The sequence below is a fragment of the Gopherus evgoodei genome, chromosome 4 (assembly GCF_007399415.2).
Source record: "Gopherus evgoodei ecotype Sinaloan lineage chromosome 4, rGopEvg1_v1.p, whole genome shotgun sequence".
Taxonomy (NCBI): Eukaryota; Metazoa; Chordata; order Testudines; family Testudinidae; genus Gopherus; species Gopherus evgoodei.
The window spans coordinates 208,460-231,623 of record NC_044325.1 but is presented as its reverse complement, the minus strand read 5'-3'; positions in this window follow the sequence as shown (position 1 = coordinate 231,623).

Here is a 23,164-nt window from a genome sequence, read left to right as displayed (position 1 = left end):
CCGCTGATTGTCCTTCATGTGGGAACAAATGATATGGCTAGATTCTCGCTGGAACTTATCAAGGGAGACTATGCCACACTGTGGAAGACACTTAAGAAAATCAAGGCTCAGGTGATCTTCAGTGGGATTCTGCCTGTTCCTACAGAAGAGTAACAAAGGTGTGACAAGATTATGGCGATCAACAGATGGCTCAGGCAGTGGTGATATAAGGAAGACTATGGGACGTATGGTCACTGGGAGGCATTCATGGACAGAGGACTGTTCTCTCAGCATGGACTTCACCTGAGTAAGGAGGGAAATAAAATTCTAGGATAGAGGCTGGCAGAACTAATTAAGAGAGCTTTAAACTAGGAATTGGGAGGAGATGGTTGGGAGATGTCCAGGTAATCTCCATGCCAGATTTTAACATTGAGAGGGAAGAAAATGAAGAAAGAAAGGATACAGCCATGGGTATGAGAATGGACATACGGAGGAAGGGTAGTGTAGATATAATTCTAATAGGTGATACTGGTGGCAGAATGTCTGGGCCTAATTGAGTAAAGAATGTCAGTGAACCCAAACAGCAAGAATTAAGATGTTTGTACACCAGTGTGAGGAGCCTAGGAAACCAAATGGAGGAACAAGAGTCACTGGTGCAGGAAGCGAAACCGGGCATTATAGGGATAACAGAAACATGGTGGAATAGTAGTCATGACTGGTGTACAGGTATTGAAGTCTATGTGCTGTTTAAGAAAGACAGAAATAAAGGCAAAGGTGGTGGAGTAGCAGCATTGTGTATCAATGATGAGGTAGACTGTAAAGAAATAAGAAGGGATGGAATGGATAAGACAGAGTCTGTCTGGGCAAAAATCACATTGGGGAAGAAAGCTACTAGAGCCTCCCCTGAGATAGTGCTTGGGGTGTGCTATAGACCACTGGGATCTGATTTGGGTATGGATAGAGACCTCTTTAATGTTTTTAATGAAGTAAATACTAATGGGAATTGTGAGATCATGGGAGACTTTAACTTCCCAGATATAGACTGGAGGACAAGTGATAGTAATAATACTAGGGATCAGATTTTCCTAGATGTGATAGCTGATGGATTCCTTCACCAAGTAGTTGCTGAACCAACAAGAGGGGATGCCATTTTAAATTTGGTTTTGGTGAGTTCTGAGGGCCACATAGAAGAAATGGTTGTTGGCGGACAGTCTTGGTTCGAGCAATCATGAGCTAATTCAGTTTAAACTAAATGGAAGGATAAATAAAAATAGATCTTTGATTAGGATTTTTTATTTCAAAAGGGCTAACTTTAAAGAATTAAGGATATTAGTTGGACCTTGCAAAGAGAATTTAAACTAATAATAAAAGGTTCTATAGCCATTAGAATAAGAAGAAAACAAAGAAAGAAGAAGAGGGACCGTTAAACACTGAGGATGGAGTGGAGGTTAAGGATAATCTAGGCATGGCCCAATATCTAAACAAATACTTTGCCTCAATCTTTAATGAGGAGCTTAGGGATAATGGTAGGATGACAAATGGGAATGAGGATATGGAGGTAGATATTACCACATCCGAGATAGAAGCCAAACTCGAGCAGCTTAATGGGACAAAATCAGGGGTCCCAGATAATCATCCAAGAATATTAAAGGAACTGGCACATGAAATTGCAAGCCCATTAGCAAGAATTTTTAATGAATCTGTAAACTCAGGAGTTGTACCATATGAATGGAGAATTGCTAACATAGTTCCTATCTTTAAGAAAGGGGAAAAAAAGTGATCTGGGCAACTACAGGCCTGTCAGTTTGACATATGTAGTATGCAAGATCTTGGAAAAAATGTTGAAGGAAAAAGTAGTCAAGAACATTGAGGTCAATGATAATTGGGACAAAATACAACATGGTTTTACAAAAGGTAGATCGTGCCAAACCAATCTGATCTCCTTCTTTGAGAAGGTAACAGATTTTTTAGACAAAGGAAACACAGTGGATCTAATTTATCTTGATTTCAGTAAGGCATTTGATATGGTTCCACATAGGGAATTATTAGCTAAATTGGAAACGATGGGGATCAATATGAAAATTGAAAGGTGGATAAGGAACTTGTTAAATGGGTCATACTGAAAGGTGAATTGTCAGGCTGGAGGGAGGTTACTAGTGGAGTTCCTCAGGGATCAGTTTTGGGACCAATTTTATTTAATCTTTTTAATACTGACCTTGGCACAAAAAGTGGGAATATACTAATAAAGTCGGTGGATGACACAAAGCTGGGAGGTATTTGCTAACACAGAGAAGGACCGGGATATTATACAGGAAGATCTGGATGACCTTGTAAACTGGAGTAAATAGTAATAGGATGAAATTTAATAGTGAAAAGTGCAAGGTCATGCATTTAAGGATTAATAAGAAGAATTTTGGTTATAAATTGGGGACACATCAGTTGGAAGTAATAGAGGAGGAGAAGGACCTCGGAGTATTGGTTGATCACAGGATGACTATGAGCCACCAATGTGATATGGCTGTGAAAAAAGCTAAGGCAGTCTTGGGATGCATCAGGCAAGGTATTTTTAGTAGAGATAAGGAGGTGTTAGTACCGTTATATAAGGCACTGGTGAGACCTCATCTGGAACACTGTGTGCAGTTCTGGTCTCCCATGTTTAAGAAGGATGAATTCAAACTGGAAGAGGTACAGAGAAAGGCTACTAGGATGATCTGAGGAATGGAAAACCTGTCACATGACAGGAGACTAAAAGAGCTTGGCTTGTTTAGCCTAACCAAAAGAAGGCCGAGGGGAGATATGATTGCTTTTTATAAATATATCAGAGGAATAAATACCAGGGAGGGAGAGGAATTATTTAAGCTCAGTACCAATGTGAACACAAGAACAAATGGACATAAACTGGTTATCAGGAAGTTTAAACTTGAAATTAGATGAAGGTTTCTAACCATCAGAGGAGTGAAGTTCTGGAACAGCCTTCCAAGGGGAGTAGTGGGGGCAAAAGACATATCTGGCTTCAAGACTGAGCTTGATAAATTTATGGAGTGGATGTTATAATAGGATAGCCTAATTTTGGCAATTAGTTTGTCTTTGACTACGGGCGGTAAATATGCCCAATGGCTTGTGATGGGATGTTAGATGGGGTGGGGTCTGAGTTACTACAGAGAATTCTTTCCTGGGTGTCTGGCTGGTGAGTCTTGCCCACATGCTCAGTGTTAGCTGATCGCCATATTTGGGGTAGGGAAGGAATTTTCCTCTAGGGCAGATTGGCAGAAGCCCTGGGGAGGGTTTGCCATTCTCTGGAGCGTGGAGCACGGATCACTTGCTGGAAGATTCTCTGCACCTTGAGGTCTTCAAACCATGATTTGAGGACTTCAATGGCTCAGACGCAGGTTTGATACAGAAGTGGGTGGTTGATTCTGTGGCCTGTGTTGTGCAGGAGGTCAGACTAGATAATCATAATGGTCTCTGCTGATCTTAAAGCCTATGAGTTTATGAGCACTCACCAGTCTTAGCACCCTTGTTGGTGACACCTTCCTCATGCCCAAGTCTTCACTGAGGATGGTGTGAGGCTCCAGTGCTGATGCCAGCTGGCTCAGCTATGCGCCTGACTGTTGATCTTCTGTCATTCATCACCATCTTGTGGACTGCATCAGCTTCCTCTGTTGTGGTGGTCTCTTGGACGCATCTTGGCCTTGGCTCGGCCTCAGTGTTGATTTGCTCACATTTAAATTCAGCAGCCCAATTTTGGCCATGGCATATGAAGGGGCATCATCTAACCAGTGTTTCCACCATAGACTCATGGAACTCCTTTGGGCGTCAAGCCTTTCTTATGGAGGTACTCAATCACTGCTCTGATTTCAGTCTTCTCCATTTTTCAAATCCTCAGTGATTGAGTCATTTCCACAAGTTCTGCAAGGATGGCAAAATAGCTAATAACAATGAAACACAGCAACATGTCAGTCCTTTGCTCTGTGAAATCTGTTGGCCCTAGCATATCATTAACTAAGTCAGGCTAGACACTTTCTGAATGATCTCTGTATTCCCCATTAAGGGGCTTCAGCTGGCACCACTGTTACCATTCAGCCTCACCACGTATTTTCAGAACTGTTGTTTCCCTTATCAATATGTTGTTTTATTGGACAATCTCATTTATAGTGTGTAGGAAAATGGCATTTTGTTTCAAATCATTGTGTGTTGCTTTGCTCCTTTCCCTTTTGCCCCTCGCCAATGTCCCTGCCAGCAGGTATATGGGATCTTGGGGAGCAATTACCACACAGGTGGGGTGCCAATTAATTTTTTTTATTAAAGGAAAAAGGAAGTGGTGGGAATTTAACAATGAAATACGATGGGATGGGGTGTATAGGGTGTTTACAATAGACAATGATGGGGGGGTTCTTACTGAACAGTGTAGGGAGTTCTAACAGTGGGGTACAGTAAGTGGGGTTCAGCACAATGGGGTACAGTACAGTCAATAAGTGTATCAAAAAGAAATGCAAAATAAAATGGTAGCTTCTATATAAAATTGTCAACAATCTTAGATAGAATGTATTACATGGTTAATGGCCTTATACACAATGTAACACAATGGTATCAATGCAAATACAAAGTATATTAGAAAAGTGGAAGCAACCAATGGGATGTTATAATTACAAGTAAAATGTGAATATAAGTGAATTTATGCAATGTAACGGTATAAAAGAAATGTAATGACTTAATTTGTGAGGCTAGGATAGCAGCTAATCTGTCAAGGAACAGGAGGCGGGGGTGAGTGATTAGTGGTATGCAGACGAGCGGCTGGAAGCAGCGAGAGACTCTGAAGCCCTGCAGGGTAAGGACAACGGAGCAGCGGGATGGTGATCTGCGGTAGGGGAGGGGCGGCAGAGAAGGGCTGGAGAGAGGTTTAAGTAACAAGTGGACACCAAAAACAAAGGAAAAAAAGCGGCAAAGGGTTTGGGAAGTTTATACGGGGGAGAAGCAGCAAGGGGGGGAAGGGGGTTGGGAGGTTCGGAGGGTGATGCAGACGCGGGGTGGGGGCGGCAAGGAGTTATAACAGGGAGACATGGAGAAGCACACAGAGGGGGAGATTGGAGCGGGGGAAAAACAGACATGGGAAAGTTCAGGAAGAGATCGGGACAGCGGGGAGACGAATTTAAGCAGCAAAAACCTTATCTATCTTAACCAACGACTGGGCAAAACAACAAATATAATTCTAAGCAAAACTATAACAAGCAACTATATGGAGCAACAAAACAGTAAAGTATAACAAGGCAGGTGAACTTACAAGCTCTACAATCTTAACAAACTATGACTTATTAAACTAAAAAAACCAAAACCTATGGTGCACCTTATGCTATGGGGAAGTCCCAGAGGGCAGAGTGGTATGTGCCCAGGATCCAGCTCCCAGGGAAGCCAAGGGATGGTGGCTGAAGCCAAGGGATACAGCTGAAAGCAGGGAGCCCCAAGGCAAAGCCCACAGGAGCAGAGCTTAGCAGCGGCACAAACTTATTTTTAGCGGCAAAGCGCCACGGAGTTTAAGAGAGGTTTTAAGACACAGACCAAGGTTTAGCTTGAGTCTGTGTGCTGGGGAAACAGAGCCAGCAGCTAAAGTAATAAAATAAAAGTAGGGAAAGTTTCACAGAGGGATTCTTACCAGTCCCCAAGGCAGCAGCAAAGGCAGAAGCAGCAGCAACATCAGAAGAAGCAAGGAGGGCTCGTACAGTCTCAATAATCAGGAGATCTCTCAGGTAGCAATTCGCTCTTCGTGGGGGGCAGTTCAAAAAACGGGGGTACACTCAAAAATAAAACGAGAGCGGAGAAAGGACCCCCCCAGAACCCCTGGCTGATCAGACCAGGCAGCAATGCAGGAACCTTTCTGATGTTGGTTTCAAAAATGTCTGTTTTTAAAGGCAAACTCAGGCAGTTTCCCACCAGTAATCCTGATAGGCTCCCTCTGTCACAGGGGAGGAGGCACAGGGAAAAACCAGGCAGGTGAACACAGAAACATGCCTGGGCAGAGTCCTGTGCAATAGGTGCCTCAAAAGCACATGAGGCCTATGACTCATGCCCAGGATCTTAAAAACATAATAGGTCTTGCAGCTCTGGACATTGTCTGCCCTATACCGAGCCCAGGTTCAACGAGGTGATAACAAGACTAACCCTTTTAACAGGGCAGTGGTCCCATTTAGCGCGCAGCACAAGTGGCGCTCCCTTTGAGGTGGGCAGTGGCCCTGGTAAACAACTTAACAGTCCGGGCAGGGCGGCCACAAGAGGAGAACAAAAACAAAATGGAGTATAGGGACAGCTGTTAGAAACAAAATGGAACAGACAGCCAACATACTTTACTAGCTCTCTCTCTTTGGGCTTCTCCAGGGAATGCACTAACCCAGCTACAAAAAGTTGTTTTCTGTGTCATTTACATATTATCTCAATGACCATAATTATTTTTAAATATTGCAAGTGAGATTAGTGTCAGAAATGTTAGCTAATAGACCAAATAAGTCCTCTTTAGCATTTATGCAAAACACAATATCATGGATTCAAAGAGAGTTATTCACACTTTGTTTTACACAGTATTTGGGGTGTTTGGGTATTTGAAAACACTTTCCTTCCAGCAAGACGCTCAGACCTATCTCTAATTTTAACAAGGCTCTGCTCCTCCAAGGCAGTTTATGCTGCAGGTTGCAGAATGTTGAATCACAGCCCAGCAGCTGCCACACCTATTCTTTATCATCTAGTTTAGAACTGTGCTTCATATCTGCCACAGAACTTATTTTAGTATCAAACATTATAATTTCTAATCAGCTAAACACGTGTGGCAGGGAGGTGGCCCTGCAGGCACCCCACTCTCCATTCCTTCCTGGGTCTCTCAGTGACTTTCCACCATCCAAAGCATTTAAAATAAGAATCCCCTTCTGAGGTCTCTTTGTTTGAGTCTTTGCACAGTTTCCAGTGGCTTTCCAGGCCCAAAGCCTTCCCTCTTTTCTAAGAGTCTCCACAGCCCTCCTTCCAGGGTCTGTGCTGTACTTTTCACTGGGCCCTTCCCTCTGCTGGTTCCACTGAGTCTGCCAGCAGTATCTCAAGAAACAGATCATTTAGAACAAACCCTTCCTTCAAGGCATCTCTGCTAGGGCACAGCCATCCATCCTTCCTCCATGGCCCAGGGGCCTAGTCATGCCACCTCAGTCCAGCTCCCTACCACAGCTTGACTTTGCCAACTCACCCAAAGTCTCTCCCCAAACCTCTCCCTTACCTATCTCAGAGGGCTATTTGGATCCCATGCCTCATCGGTCACCTAAGAACATCAGATGAAAGTTTCATCTAGCCCAGTGTCTTGTCTGCCGACAACGGCTAATGCCAGGAGCTTCAGACCTTTATTTTCCCTAATGAGGGAGGGGAGCTGGCTGTGCCACACGTGGGGCTGAGCCCCATTTCCCCTGCAAGGGCCTGCCACTCTGTGACAACCTGCATAGGAGTACAATGACTGCAGAACAGTGTGATACAAAATGTCACCCCAATGTGAAGGGCCTGCCCACAAGCCCCATGGCCAGGCCCCTCTGCTCAGGAATGGATAGCGTCTCTGGAGAAATACAGCCTGATTGTCCAATTGAGTCTTGCAGCTGTAAGCAGACACATTATCGTGTGCATTAAAATATTTAATTTATACTGAGGAAAGAACAAAACTGCTGATCTCATTCTACATGAAATGTTTGTTGGCAAACAGGCAATTACACTTGACAAAATCTGTCAAGGGCACAGCTTGCTACTACATTGCTGGCCATTGATCTTTTTTTTCTTAAAGACCTTGCGATGTCATACTACTAGCAAACAAACCCCTTTACATGAAACTGGGATAACTTTTGTGCAAAAAAGAAAGACCCTGGTAAGAAAAGAAGACAAAGCTTGTAACTCTGGCAAAGAAAGGAAGCTGTAGCACACCAATAAGTGGAGTGGGTAAAACTTTACAGAATAAATTCAAGACGGCATTCTGGACTAACCTGAATCAACTAATATGAGCTGGTGGGCACTGCTCTGCTCTCCTGGTCTCTGATCTTGTTGCCTCTCCCATATTGTGCACAGTTGGACCTGGTCAATAAGGGCATTAGACCCTGTCACTTGGTGGTGATTCAGGAGGCATTGCACTTCCTGCAGTGTCAGTGCTGGGGTCATTTCCATGGTGGTGTTGGGGGATGCAGTAATACTGCACAGCTGGAAGTGACACTTTTGAGCACTGATTGAGTATCACACTAGAGAAGCTGTTTGCTCCCATTTGTTAAACACAAAGCTTAGTTTTCCTTTGGTGTTACTAGCAGTCTTCGTAGCCACACTACACATAGCAATCTGAACACTGCAGATCAGGCAACAGGCTCTCATGCTCACCCAGCCCCATGAGGCTGAGCATGGGTGGCTGCTCTGAGTGTCTTCTGGAGTCACAGCATCCACACTGCAATTTTTAGCGCACTAGCACGAGTTCTGTTACATGCGTCTGTCTGCCCAGAGAATGGTCTCCTGAGATGTTACTGGCAGGACAAGATGGCTTATCTAATCCTCAGTTGTAATGAGAAATGGGATAGTCAGACTGCATCTGTCAAGCCACACAGCAGGTCCGGACTTCCAATTCTACAGCATTGTCCGGTGGGCCCATAAGGCCCCTGTTAGACATCTCTGGGTGATCCCAGTTTGAAATGGAGTGCCAGAAGAATTCCTTTCTGATTCGCTCCATAGCTTTTTAATGAGTATGAAACGTCAAATCATCTGTGAGCAAATGTGTTTAAATTGGAGGTGTGCCTTAAAAACAAATATTTAAAAGCCAGGTGGCTGCAGTATGAATTAGTGAAAGGTCAAAATATTCACATTATCCATAGGTCATTAAACACTCCTGTAGATGTAAACATTCCTGGTCTAACTCTTGGTGTAATATTGGGAAGGACACAGATGTAATCTTGGCAATGGGATGCACTACACTTGCTGACCTGCTGTCTAATATTGACATTGAGGGATGCATTACATACACCAATCTCCTCCTTAATATTGATGATGTCAGGCATTGCGCTCTCTGATCGAATGTGTAATACTGACGATGTGATGAATTACATTGACTGACCCATTGATGGTTAATATTGATAGTGTCTTTCATTACATCCAGGTTCTTTATTTAATTCCACTGGACGTGGAGGAACTGTCCATTAAAGTGTACACAAATATTTGCTTGAATAGTTGAATAATTTTATTTTCCCTGAATTCATGCTCATTCTGTCTGCTCTTCACAAAAATGATTCCAGACCTACTCTACTAACCTGAATCCTAGTACAAAGCATCATTAAAGCTCATGTGTTCCTATGTTCATGGAAAATGAATTTAAACTTTTTTATCTGATATGATATGAAAGGAGAATTATGGCCAGCCAGTCAGCAAACACAAATGTGCCTTGGCTTATTTCACCCCATCATAACTAAGCAAACTACATTAATTTTAATTAGCAACCCACAGAGTTTAAAAAAAAAAAGTTCAAGTGAATACATTCAAGAAAATTGTGAGCTGGTCTTGGTCATTTCATGAATGCAAAAAAGCCAAATTCACCACATAGAGTGTGGTGAATTATTTGCATATCTCTGTATTCAGCACCAAGTAACCATAAAATCTATTTTGGGCTATTCATCTTTAACCTAACCCCTAGCAAACATCTGAGGGAAAGGAGAATTCGTTCAGGTTTAGAGAGGAGAAGCCTCATCAGCTGAACTATCAGCAGTGATCTGATCTGTCCCCAGTGGCATTTCTGAAATTGGAAAGGAACCACATATATGTGTGCACTTGAAATCTATGGGGCAGCCAGTACATCGGGCAGATGGTGGCACTAATATTCTGTACTCTGAAATAGGGGAGATAACTGGACTCATTCAGCTGCTGAGTATCACAAATACTATTGCTGTTCAGCTAACTAAGCCACCCAACTCTGACCTGGGCTGCCCAGAGCTGAGACCTGTTACTGAGAGCAGCAGTCACAAGCTGTATAGAAAGGATGCAGAGAAACAAAATGATCCAGAGGTGAGAGACAAAGATGACAAAAGGGATGCAATGTGAGCCATATGAGCGAAGGCTGAAGAAACTGGGTATGTTTAGTCTGAAAAAGAGGAGTTTAAGGGGGGACACGATAGTGGTCTTCAAATACTTGAAAGGATGCCATAAAAAAAGATTGAGGAAAGTTGTTCTGTCTTGCCAAAGAGGGCAGGAAAAGAGAAAGTGGCTCCAACTACAGCATAGCAAGTTTAAATCAAATCTCAAGAAAAACTTCCTAATTGTAAGAATAGTAGGACAATGGAACAGATTGCCTAGGGAAGTCGTGGAAGGTCGCTCACTGGAGGTTTTCAAAAGGAAGCTGGAGCCATCTGTCTTGGATGATTTAGACACAACAAGTCCTGCATTTTGGCAGGGGGTGAGACTAGATGACTCAAGTTAAAAATTACTTAGATAAGTTAGACATCTTCAAGTCACCAGGGCCTGATGAAATCCATTCTAGAATACTCAAGGAGCTGACTGAAGAGATATCTGAGCCATTAGCAATTAGCTTTGAAAAGTCATGTAAGACAGGAGAGATTCTAGAGGACCAGAAAAGGGAAAATATAGTGCCCATCTATAAAAAGAGAAATAAGGACAACCCAGGGAATTACGGAACGGTCAGCTTAACTTCAGTACCTGGAAAGATAATGGAGCAAATAATTAAGCAATTAATTTGAAAACACAGAGAGAATAATAAAGTAATAATTAACAGTCAGCATGGATTTGTCAAGAACAAATCATGTCAAACCAACCTGATAGCTTTCTTTCACAGGATAACGAGCCTTATAGATAGGGGGGAAGCAGTAAATGTGGTATATCTTCACCTTTGTAAAGCTTTTGATACCGTCTCACATGACCTTCTCATAAACAAACTAGTGAAATACAACCTAAATGGTGCTACTTTAAGCTGAGTGCATAACTAGTTGGAAAAAACATTCCCAGAGATTAGTTATCAGTGGTTCACAGTCAAGGCGGAAGGGCATATTGACTGAGGTTGATATGATGATTACATATTTAAAGGTCTAAAAAGACATGATCTATGAGGGAAGATTGAAAAAGACGGTTACTCACCTTTGTAACTGTTGTTCTTCGAGATGTGTTGCTCACATCCATTCCAGTTAGGTGTGCGCGCCGCGCGTGCACGTTCGTCGGAAACTTTTTACCCTAGCAACTCCAGTGGGCCGGCAGGTCGCCCCCTGGAGTGGCGCCGCCATGGCGCCCAATATATATCCCTGCCGGCCCGCCCGCTCCTCAGTTCCTTCTTGCCGGCTACTCCAACAGTGGGGAAGGAGGGCGGGTGTGGAATGGATGTGAGCAACACATCTCGAAGAACAACAGTTACAAAGGTGAGTAACCGTCTTTTCTTCTTCGAGTGATTGCTCACATCCATTCCAGTTAGGTGACTCCCAAGCCATACCTAGGCGGTGGGGTCGGAGTGAGAAGTCGCGGCATGGAGCACTGCAGTTCCGAAGGCCGCATCCTCTCTCGACTGCTGTACCAGGGCGTAGTGGGAAGCAAAGGTGTGGACCGATGACCAGGTCGCTGCCCGACAGATTTCCTGGATGGGCACACGGGCAAGGAAAGCCAGCGACGACGCCTGCGCCCTGGTAGAATGCGCAGTCACACGGCCCGTAGGGACATGGGCCAAGTCATAACAGGTCCTGATACAGGACGTAACCCACGAGGATAACCTCTGGGAGGAGATAGGAAGCCCTTTCATACGGTCCGCTACCGCCACGAAAAGCTGGGGGGATTTGCGGAAGGGTTTGGTCCTCTCTATGTAGAACGCGAGAGCTCTACGGACATCCAGCGAGTGGAGCTGCTGCTCCCTGCCTGAGGAGTGAGGTTTTGGGAAAAAAACCGGGAGGAAAATCTCTTGGTTGACATGGAAGGCTGAGACCACCTTGGGTAGAAAGGCAGGGTGTGGTCTAAGCTGTACCTTGTCTTTGTGGAAGACCGTATATGGGGGGTCTACCACAAGGGCTCGGAGTTCCGACACCCGTCTAGCTGAGGTGATAGCTACTAGAAAGGCAGCCTTCCAAGAGAGGTAAAGCAGGGAGCAAGTAGCTAACGGCTCAAAGGGGGGCCCCATGAGCCGGGACAACACCAGGTTAAGATCCCAGGTTGGAGCAGGGGGACGGACGTTAGGGAATAACCGTTCCAGCCCTTTAAGAAATCTCGACACCGTCGGGTGAGAAAAAACGGAGCGACCGTCCGCACCCGGGTGAAAGGTGGAGATAGCTGCCAGATGGACTCGCAACGACGATAAGGCCAGACCATGTTCTTTGAGGGACCAAACATAGTCTAAGATTTCGGATACCGAAACTTCCATAGGGCGGAGATTTCTCTCTACGCACCAACAGGAGAAGCGTTTCCATTTCGCCGAATATGTGGCTCTTGTGGACGGTTTCCTGCTGCTCAAGAGCACCTCTCTCACAGGCGTGGAGCAGCGCAGCTCGGAACCAGTTAGCCACGCAGGAGCCACGCCGCTAGGTGCAGCGACTGCAGGTCTGGGTGACAGAGAGACCCGTGGTCCTGGGTAATCAGGTCCGGATGAAGGGGCAGGGGAACTGGGTCGGCTACGGCCAAGTCTAGCAGCATGGTGTACCAGTGCTGTCTGGGCCATGCCGGGGCCACCATGATCACACGAGCCCTGTCTCTGCGCACCTTCAGGAGGACCTTGTGAACCAGAGGGAACGGAGGAAACGCATAGTACAGGTGGGTCGACCACTGGATGAGGAAGGCATCCGCTATCGACCCCGGCTCCCTGCCCTGAAAGGAGCAGAACGCTTGGCACTTCCTGTTCCCCTTGGACGCAAAGAGGTCCACCCGGGGATAACCCCACCTCCGGAAAATGGAGAGAGCGACGTCCGGGCGAAGGGACCACTCGTGTGACAGGAAGGATCTGCTCAATCGATCCGCCAGCGTGTTCCGTACTCCGGGAAGGAAGGAAGCCCTGAGGTGAATGGAGTGGGCTACGCAAAAGTCCCAGAGTCGTATCGCCTCGAGGCACAGGGAGGAGGACCTGGTGCCGCCCTGCTTGTTGATATAATACATGGTCGTCGTGTTGTCCGTGAACACGGCTACACAACGACCCTGAAGCTGATGACAAAATGTTTGGCAAGCAAGGCGGACCGCTCTCAACTCCCTCATGTTGATGTGTAGCCCCACCTCCTCCTGGGACCATAGGCCCTGCGTCCGCAGGGTCCCTAGGTGGGCCCCCCAGCCTAGATCTGAGGCATCCGTTGTCAGGGATACCGAGGCCTGAGACGGGTGAAAGGGAAGACCCGCACACAATACGGACTGGTCCAACCACCAGCCGAGGGAATCTAAGACCTTCTGGGGGATTGTGATTAACATGTCTAACGGTTGCCTTGGCCTGTAATGACTGATAAGCCACAGCTGGAGAGGCCTCATGCGGAGCCGAGCGTAGTCGGTCACAAAAGTGCACGCCGCCATGTGGCCTAACAGGGTTAGACATGTCCTCACTGACGTCAACGGGGCTGACCGCAAGCGTTGAACGATCGCCGCCATGGTCTGGAACCGCTGCCGAGGCAGCGAGGCCCTGCCCACAGTGGCGTCCAGGACGGCCCCGATAAATTCCACCTTCTGAGTGGGCCTCAGGGTGGACTTGTCTGTGTTTATCAAGAGGCCCAGACTCGCAAACATGCCGGTGATCACGCGGACATGGCTGTTCACCTGCTGTTCCGACGTGCCCCGAATCAACCAATCGTCCAGATAAGGGAACACGTGGACACGGTTGGCCGAAGATGCGCCACGACAACTGCCATGCATTTTGTAAACACCCTCGGGGCCGTGGACAGGCCAAACGGGAGGACCGCAAATTGATAATGACGAGCCCCCACAACGAAGCGGAGGAAGCGTCTGTGGCGTGGCCAAATGGCAATGTGGAAATACGCGTCCTGCATGTCGAGGGCGGCGTACCAGTCTCCCGGATCCAGGGATGGAATAATGGTCCCCAGGGATACCATGCGGAACTTCAACTTCACGAGGTATTTGTTGAGCTCTCGCAGGTCGAGGATAGGCCTGAGGCCCCCCTTGGCCTTGGGGATCAGAAAGTAGCGGGAATAAAACCCCTTGCCTTTCTCGTTTTCGGGAACCGCCTCTATAGCTCCTTTGCTGAGGAGCGTCTGCACCTCCTGCCGAAGGAATTGCTCGTGAGAGGGGTCCCTGAAGAGGGACGAGGAAGGAGGGCGGGAAGGAGGAAACGAAACAAACTGCAGGCGGTACCCCGTCTGCACCACGCTTAAGACCCAGCGGTCCGATGTTATTTGGGACCACGCCGGGAGGAAAAACGAAAGGCGGTTGGAAAACGGGGGGGAAGGATCCATAGGGGAAACTGTTACTGCGCCCTCGAGCGCCCCTTCAAAATGAAGGCTTAGGACCAGGCGGGGGTTTTGAGGAGCCTTGGTTCTGCCCCCCTTGGTTCCCCGACTGCCTGCGCCTCCCGTTCCTGCCGCGGCGCCTGTAAAGGTCCTGCCGCTGGCGGAACTGGGAAAACGGCCTGCGTTGTTGTTGTTGTTGTTGTTGTGGCCGGAAGGGTCTACGCTGCGTCACGGGAGTGTGCATCCCGAGGGACCGCATAACGACTCGGTTGTCTTTCAGACTCTTGAGTCTGGGGTCTGTTTTGTCAGAAAACAGACCCTGGCCTTCGAAAGGAAGGTCTTGTATAGTATGCTGGAGTTCCGGCGGAAGGCCGGAAACCTGCAGCCAGGAGATGCGACGCATCGTAACTCCTGACGCAAGGGTACGGGCAGCCGAGTCCGCAGCGTCCAAGGAGGCTTGCAAGGCCGTGCGTGCGACCTTCTTGCCTTCGTCCAAGATGGCCGTGAACTCTTGGCGAGCATCCTGTGGCAGCAGCTCCTTAAATTTGTCCACTGCCACCCAGGAATCAAAGGCATATCTGCTCAGCAGGGCCTGCTGGTTGGAGACCCTGAGCTGCAGCGCCCCAGCCGAATACACCTTACGGCCAAGGAGGTCCATCCGCCTGGCCTCTCTGGACTTGGGGGCCGGAGCCTCCTGGCCGTGACGCTCCCTATCGTTCACCGATTGCACTACCAGTGAACCTGGAGTGGGGTGAACATGTAGATATTCATAGCCCCTAGAAGGGGCCATGTACTTTCTCTCGACTCCTTTCGCTGTCGGAGGGATGGAGGCCGGGGACTGCCAGATAGTATTGGCATTGGCCTGGATGGTCCGTATGAAGGGCAGGGCGACCCTGGTGGGAGCATCAGAAGAGAGGATGGTAACAATTGGGTCCTCTATCTCCGAGACCTCCTCTGCCTGCAGATTCAGGTTTTGAGCCAATCGCCTGAGGAGGTCCTGGTGCGCCCTAAGATCCAGCGGGGGGGGACTGTTGGAGGAGGTACCCGCCACCGCCTCATCCGCGGAGGAGGATGATGAGACCCCAGGCACAATAGTGTCCAACTGAGGGTCCTCCTCAGCCCTCGCCTCTGTCTCCGGAGCCACAGCGGAGTCCTGCTGTTTGGACCCTTCGTCCCCTTCCAGGGAGGGAGGGGGGCGAGACAAGGAGGCTTCAGGGGCCCTACGCTCCGCAGTCGCCGGCCTAGCAGGGAGCTGCTGGGGGCCCTGGGCCTGATGGTACGCCCAGGGTGTCCAGAATCCCCACTGTTGGGGGCCTTGGTCCTGCAGCGGCGGATCAGCAAACAGCGCCGCCTGCCGGTCGGTGCCCAGCGCATAGCCGCTGTCCGTCTGGGAGGATACGGACGGCTGCCTCGAGGGCCACGGTGGGGCCGACCCTGGATAGTATGGGTCTGCGCGGGCCGGCACGGAGGATCGTCTCGGTGCCGGGGACCGGTGCCGGGAGTCATATCGGTGCCGGGATCGGGACCGGGACCGGGATCTGTCACGGTGCCGGGCGCCGCTTCGGTGCCGGGCGCCGCTTCGGTGCCGGGACCTACTACCAGCTCGGTGCCGGGAGATCGACCGGGACCGGGACCTGCCACCAGCTCGGTGCCGGGAGGTCGACCGGGACCTGCCACCAGCTCGGTGCCGGGAGGTCGAGCGAGACCGGGACCGGGACCTGCCACCAGCTCGGTGCCGGGAGGTCGACCGGTGCGGCGAGTAGCGTCGGGACCTGCTCCTGGAGTCGCGGTGCCGGTGTCGACTGGAGCCTGACCGCGACCGTCTCGATGCCGACTGGTGCCGCGAGTGCGACCGGTACCGCTGAGGGGAGCGGTGCCGGGACTGCGAGCGGCGTCGGGATCTGGAGCGCCCAAGACGTCGGGACCTGGATCGGGAACGACTGTCTGTGGGCGGTGCCGACATCATGGGCTTGCCTCTGGACGCGACCCGCACCGGAGGTACCGGGGGTGGCAGCCGAGTAGGCTCCGTCAGGGCAATAAGGTCCCGAGCCGAGGCGAAGGTCTCCGGTGTGGATGGGACCACTATCTCAACCCCAGATCTCATGGGGGAGCTCGGCGGCACCGGACTCAACGGACCCGCCGGGCCCGGAGTCAACGGTGCTGACGGTGCCGGCGGCGCCGCGGCCGATGTCGAGGCCGGGCGCTCTAGCCGGGTCTGCCTGGCCGGAGTATTAGACTTCGACGGCCTTGGCTCTGGCTCCAGTGCCGGAGAGGGTCGGTGCCGAGGAGTCTTCTCGGTGCCGGAGCGATCCGGTGCCGGTGCCGATACCACGGCCTGCGAAGCCGTCGGGTCAAGTGCCGCCTCCATCAGGAGAGTTCGGAGCCTTTGATCCCTCTCCTTCTTTGTCCTCGGCTTAAAGGCCTTACAGATGCGGCACTTGTCAGATCTGTGCGATTCCCCGAGGCACTTCAGGCACGCTTCGTGGGGATCGCTGGTAGGCATGGGCTTCTTGCAGGCCGCACACTGCTTGAAGCCCGGCGAACCAGGCATGAGCCCGGTGCCGGGTGCTGGGAAGGGCTAAGCCCCCGGCGAAGAAGTACTTTACAACTAATTAACTTAACTATCAACTTAACAAACTATTTAACAACTGTAATGGAACTAGAGAATAACAATAGATAACGATAGATAACTAGGAGAGCTAGGGACGTGGAGGACAGCTATGCCGCGCTCCACAGTTCCAACGACCGACACGGCGGTAAGAAGGAACTGAGGAGCGGGCGGGCCGGCAGGGATATATATTGGGCGCCATGGCGGCGCCACTCCAGGGGGCGACCTGCCGGCCCACTGGAGTTGCTAGGGTAAAATGTTTCCGACGAACGTGCACGCGCGGCGCGCACACCTAACTGGAATGGATGTGAGCAATCACTCGAAGAAGAACAATTGGATTTGTTTAGTCTGGAGAAGAGAAGACTGAGAGGGGCGGTGATAATAGTTTTCAAGTGGCTGGGTGAGATGGGGCCATGGAGAGGCTGTGGCTGCTGTTCAGATGATTTTCATACTTCGGAATCTGAATATCATCTGGATATAATGCATATATGTCCCATCAGAGCCCAACTGTGGCCTCAGCTCTATCATGTACTGGTCTGTAGAGTTGCTGTACCCAAGGCAGGCCCTTTTAAAATTTTCTAAGAAGGCCTCAGTATCATCACTTGCCTTGTAGGTGGGGAATTTTCTGGGATGGGAAACAGTACCTGGAGAAGGGTTATTAGGGTTGGCTGGTCACATCCTGCTTAGCGCTTGCTAAATCCAGTTCATGCTTTCTCTCTCTTTCCCTCTCTTTTTCCTTTGCCTCCATCTCTTTTTGTTTCATCTCCATAGCTCTCTTGTGGGCCGCTTCTTGCCTGGCTATTTCTGCATTAATTTCTAATTGTTTTATTTTCATCTGTCTCTTATGTTCATTGTCTTTCTCTGTTGCTTCCAGCCTAGCCAGTTCTAGTTTGTTAGTTGCTCCACTGGTACTCATTTTCCTGCTTTCTTGTGCTGGCCACACCCCTCTGCAGTTCACTGAAACTGGGATGCACTCAGCTCAGGGCTGCTTGGTTAACAGAGACTTTCTAACTAGCTATACCCGAGAGGTAGAAAGAAAGAAAACAATTCAGCTTATAAATTCCTTTTGCTGGCTGCTTGCTCATAGCTTGAAGCCTCCTCTTAAAGACCCTTGTTAAAAAAACTTAACACCTCTGCCTTCAGGCTGCTTTCTAAGCAGCTAGAAAGGAGAAAAAAAATCCTACTGGCTTTTGGTTCCTAAAAAATCCCTCACTGCTGCTCACCATGTCAAGGTTCCTCCCCGACTCTGAACTTTAGGGTACAGATGTGGAGACCTGCATGGACACTTCTAAGCTTAATTACCAGCTTAGATCTGGTATCGCTGCCTCCATCCAGAAATTTCAGTGTCTGGAACACTTTCTGTCCCCCCAAAACCTTCCCCTCCCTGGGCAGCCTTGAGAGGCTTTTTCACCAAGCTCCTGGTGAACACCGATCCAACTCCTTGGATCTTAACACAAGGAGAATTTAACCATCTCCCCCTCCATTCCCCCACCAATTCCTGATGAGTCCAGATCCAATCCCCTTGGATCTTAAAACAAGGAAAAATCAATCAGGTTCTTAAAAAGAAAGCTTTTAATTAAAGAAAGAAAGGTAAAAATCATCTTGGTAAAATCAGGATGGAAAATACTTTACAGGGTAATCAGATTCATATAGCCCAGAGGAACTCCGTCTAGCCTTAGGTTCAAAGTTACAGCAAACAGAGGTAAAATACTCTCAGCAAAAAGGAACATTTACAAGTTGAGAAAACAAAAATAAGACTAACATGCCTTGCCTGGCTGTTACTTACAAGTTTGAAACATGAGAGACTGATTCAGAAAGATTTGGAGAGCCTGGATTGACGTCTGGTCCCTTTTAGTCCCAAGAGCGAACAACCCCCAAAACAAAGAGCACAAACAAAAGACTTCCCACCACCAAGATTTGAAAGTATCTTGTTCCCTTTATTGGTTCTCTGGTCAGGTATCAGCCAGGTTTACTGAGCTTCTTAACCCTTTACAGGTAAAAGAGGCATTAACCCTTAACTATCTGTTTATGATGGGTCCCATATGAGGAGAGATTAAAGAGGCTAGGACTTTTCAGCTTGGAAAAGAGGAGACTAAGGGGAGATATGATAGAGGTACATAAATTCATGAGGGGTGTGGAGAAAGTGAATAAGGAAAAGTTATTTACTTGATCCCATAATATAAGAGCTAGGGGCCAACAAATGAAATTAATAGGCAGCAGGTTTAAAACAAATAAAAGGACGTTCTTCACACAGCACACAGTAAATTTGTGGAACTCCTTGCCTGAGGAGGTTGTGAAGGCTAGGACTATAAAAGGGTTTAAAAGAGAACTGGATAAATTCATGGTGGTTAAGTCCATAAATGGCTATTAGCCAGGATGGGTAAGGAATGGTGTCTCTAGTCTCTGTTTGTCAGAGGATGGAGATGGATGGCAGGAGAGAGATCACTTGATCATTACCTGTTAGGTTCACTCCCTCTGGGGCACCTGGCATTGGCCACTGTCGGTAGACAGGATACTGGACTAGATGGACCTTTGGTCTGACCCAGTATAGCCATTCTTATGTTCTTATGTTTCCCCGCAGTTTTTTTCCCTTACACCTTATGGATTTCCACACACAAAGGAAGGATTATGCAAATGACTAATTAAGGACATTGGAACACAATTTACTTAAATGGAGTTATATTGATTTTTAGCTCTCATAAACAGATAGTAGGAGTTAATAGAACAGAAGTACTTTATATCTCCTTTGACTGTAAAGGGTTAACAAGTTCAGTGAGCCTGGCTGTCACCTGACCATAGGACCAATCAGGGGACAGGATACTTTCAAATCTTGAGGGAGGGAAGCTTATGTGTGTGCTGTTAGATTTTGGTTGTTGTTCTCTCTGGGTTCTGAGAGCGACCAGACATGCAACCAGGTTTCTCTCAAAACTCTCTGATACAGGCTCTTATGTGCTCAGAACAGTAAGTACTAGGTAGATAAGGCGAGTTAGGCTTATGTTTGTTTTCTTTATTTGCAAATGTGTATTTTGCTGAAAGGATGTTAACTTGTACTTGTATACTTAGGCTGGGAGGGTATTCCCAGTGTCTATAGCGGAAAGACCCTGTGTGACGATGCGGTTCTGGCGGAACCCAACTGAGAGTGCCAATTTAGGACCAATTGCTTTAACAGGGCAGTTACAGCCCTAGGCTGGGGTTTTTCCACCTCTAAGGCAAACCAAACCAGCCAGACAAAAATGACTTCGGTTTTACCCTACTGGCTAATCACAAGTCACACAAGCAATTTCCTTAGACACTCCAGTCTCGCAGTATCACCACCAGTCCCACTTGTCCTGGGGTGAATGGTTATGAAAACCAACACCCCAATAAAAGGAAAAAGGTTCCCTCGATCCCAAAGGACCAAGCCCCAGAACCAGGTCAATATACACATCAGATCTTACCCACAAATCATGCTGTTGCCAATCCTTTAGAATCTAAAATCTAAAGGTTTATTCGTAAAGAGAAAAAGGTAGAAATGAGAGCTAGAATTGGTTAAATGGAATCAATTACATACAGTAATGGCAAAGTTCTTAGTTCAGGCTTGTAGCAGTGATGGAGTAAACTGCAGGTTCAAATCAAGTCTTTGGAGAACATCCCCCGCTGGGATGGGTCATCAGTCCTTTGTATAGATCTTCAGTTTGTAGCAAAGTCCCTCCAGAGGTAGGAAGCAGGACTGAAGACCAGATGGAGATGAGGCATCCACCTTATATAGGCACTTCCAGGTGTAAGAACACTTCTTTGTTCTTACTGTGGAAAATTACAGCAAAATGGAGTTTGGAGTCACATGGGCAAGTCCCTGCACACCCTACTGAGTTACAAGGCGTATCTGCCTCCTCTCAATGGATCAATTGTGTAGCTGATGGTCCTTAAGGGGCCATCAAGCAGGCTAAGCAGAGCTAACACCAGCTTGTCTAGGGTGTTTCCCAGAACTGCAGCACCAATTTGAAATACAGACAGTATACAGCCAATACTTATAACTTCAACAACATAATGATACAGACATACAGACAGCATAATCATAACCAGTAACCCATAACCTGGTCTTAGACACCTTATATGACCCCCTTTACATAGGATTTGGTGCCACTACAGGACCTTGGTTGCAACCCATGTTCTATATGGTCCCAGTTTATATCAATAACGTCACACCCTGTAACATATTCCATCTTAAATTTACAAAGATAATTTTTACTCTTTTTTCTTTCTTTAATTAAAAGCTTTTCTTGTTTAAGAACCTGATTGTTTTTTTATTCTGGTGAGACCCCAGGAGACTGGGTCTGGATCCACCAGGAAACTGGTGGGGAGAAAGGAGGGAAGGGGGAGAGAAAGGTTAATTTTCTCTCTGTGTTAGGATTACTTTCTCTCTCAGGGAGAGTCTGTGAGGGAGAGAGAGAAGGAGGGGGAAAGGTGAATTTTCCTCTCTGTTTTAAGATTCAAGGAGTTTGAATCACAGTGATCTTCCAGGGTAACCCAGGGAGGGGAAGCCTGGGAGAGGCAACGGTGAGGGAAAGGGTTTACTTTCCTTGTGTTAAGATCCAGAGAGTCTGGGTCTTGGGGGTCCCCGGGCAAGGTTTTGGGGGGACCAGAGTGTACCGGGTACTGGAATTCCTGGTTGGTGGCAGCGCTAGAAGTACTAAGCTGGTAATTGAGCTTAGAGGAATTCATGCTGGTACCCCATCTTTTGGACGCTAAGGTTCAGAGTGGGGAATTATATCATGACAGTAGCACATTAGGGTCTGCCTCCCTTTTTTGCCTAACCAGTGAGTCTTTTTGAGAAGTTTCTTATTTCACCTGGGCCCAACCATCCTGACTGTGCAGATGTGCCACGTTCATTGCCTTCATTGGGAATTCCATGCACAAGTGCAAATGATATCTGCACTCCAGGTCTTAATATAATAAGGCTGTAAAGAATAGAAATGAATATAACACACCCTCCCAATTCCATCCACCTGCACATAATGCTATCATTTTAACGACAGATTCCCAGGAACCTCATAGACTCATAGAGTTTAGGGTCAGAAGGGACCTATGAGATCATCTAGTCTGACTTCCTGCACAAAGCAGGCACAGAACCCTACCCGTCCACTTCTATAACAAACCCCTAACCTTCGTCCGAGTTACTGAAGTCTTCAAATTGTGGTTTGAAGACCTCAAGCTGCAGAGAATCCACCAGCAAGTGACCCATGCCCCACGCTGCAGAGGAAGGTGAAAAACCTCCAGGGCCTCTGCCAATCTGCCCCGGAGGAAAATTCCTTCCCGATCCGAAATATGGCGATCAGCTAAACCCTGAGCATGTAGGCAAGACTCATCAGCCAGCACTCAGGAAAGAATTCTCTGCAGTAACTCAGATTCCATCCCATCCAACATCCCATCACCAACCACTGGGCATACTTATCTGCTGATAATCAATGATCAGTTGCCAAAATTAAGCTATCCCATCATACCATCCCTTCCATAAACTTATCAAGCTTAGTCTTAAAGCCAGATATGTCTTTTGCCCCCACTACTCCCCTTGGAAGGCTGTTCCAGAACTTCACTCCTCTAATGGTTAGAAACCTTCGTCTATTTCAAGTCTAAACTTCCTAGTGTCCAGTTTATACCCATTTGTTCTTGTATCTACATTGGTACTAAGTTTAAATAATTCCTCTCCCTCCCTAATATTAATCCCTCTGATATATTTATAAAGAGCAAGCATATCCCCCCATATCAGCCTTCTTTTGGCTAGACTAAACAAGGCCAAGCTCTTTGAGTCTCCTTTCATATGACAGGTTTTCCATTCCTCGGATCATCCTAGTAGCCTGTCTCTGAACCTGTTCCAGTTTGAATTCATCCTTCTTAAACATGGGAGACCAGAACTGCACACAATATTCCAGGTGAGGTCTCACCAGTGCCTTATATAACGGTACTAACACCTCCTTATCTTTGCTGGAAATACCTCGCCTGATGCATCTTAAAACCACATTAGCTTTTTTCACAGCCATATCACATTGGCAGCTCATAGTCATCCTGTGATCAACCAATACTTCAAGGTCCTTCTCTTCCTCTGTTGCTTCCAAATGATGCGTCCCCAATGTATATCTAAAATTCTTATTATTAATCCCTAAGTGCATGACCTTACACTTCTCACTACTAAATTTCATCC